The following is a 1,286-nucleotide window of genomic DNA, read 5'->3' on the forward strand; positions in this document are numbered from 1 at the left end:
TTTTTTTTTTTTTTTTTTTTTTCCTTATACTGGTATGTTGGACTGATTCTGCCTCTGCTGCACAGGGAAATGGAAAGTCTTATTAAAGCCTTTAGATGTTTTCATACTTTAAAGAACAAAAATATGTACTAATCATACCTAATGTGAAAGGGTTTTGAAACATGAAAAACAGAAACTGGCAGGATCTTAAAATGAAGGTTAAGAAAAAAATCATCTGCTAATGAAAACCATGTGCTGCCTATATGTGTGATTTATCCTGCCAGGGGATTTCCTACATGCCTGATCTATTTGACCATTTCCATTAGACTGATTGTCATTCAAACACAGAACTATACATAATGCTGATACGGTTCAAACACCTCTTAAAGAAACATGGCAATTTTTTGTAATTGTCAGGTTACTGAACCAAAAAAATAAGAAGAAGTAATTGATTTCTTAAACTAATAGAAACTGTGAATGCTAGAAAGGCAAGCTCTGGGACCCAGGGCCCTCCATGGCATGTTTCTGCCAGAGGAGGGGCCAGGGCAGTGCCAGCTATTCTCATCCCCAAGTCATAAGGCCCACAGGGTGAACGCTTGGTTTTTAATAACAATCCTTTCCCTGCAGCGAAAGCATTGCAGCATGAGGTGTGTGCGGCTAAAGCCAGCTATAGATGCTCACTTTGTTTGTTGGCCAAAAGTGTCGAGCTCAACAGCTGCACACAGGAGAGCAGGGGGGCACGTGGAGTACCGTTCATCATGGAGGTGCTGTTCTGGGTCCCTGCTGCTGACTGGATGAGGTCATTACACTGTAGTTACTGCTTAGCCAGTGACAGTCTGGCAGCAAGAGCTGAAACCTTGCTCAGATGTGATTTTTAAAGCAATCGTTTTAATTAAGCAAAGATGATATGCCAAAATGCTATATACAATGTCAAAACCAACAAAATATCTATTAATTGTTTTGAGATTTTCCATTCAGAAAAAAAATGGAAGTTAGCACAATAGGAAGCTGTGAGGACGCATGCAGACTGTTGCTGTGTCACATATAGCTAATGATGTGTGGCTTTCATACTTTTTTTTGTTTGTTTAAGAAAGTTTACTCATTCCTTTCAGCGGTATCTCAGTGTATTAATTTAGAGATACAGCAGTCACAAATGACATTTTTAACTTGTAAAATTGTGTGATAATACTTATCATTTGGAAATATAGGAATAAGAATCTGGCCCATGTCACCAGACATGAATTTGAGTAGTTGCTAAGAGTTGGTGTCATGATATGTCTGATCAGTCCCTCCTGTCACTGCATCAC

This window comes from Octodon degus, unplaced genomic scaffold (genome assembly GCF_000260255.1).
Source record: "Octodon degus isolate 3935 unplaced genomic scaffold, OctDeg1.0 scaffold00133, whole genome shotgun sequence".
Taxonomy (NCBI): Eukaryota; Metazoa; Chordata; class Mammalia; order Rodentia; family Octodontidae; genus Octodon; species Octodon degus.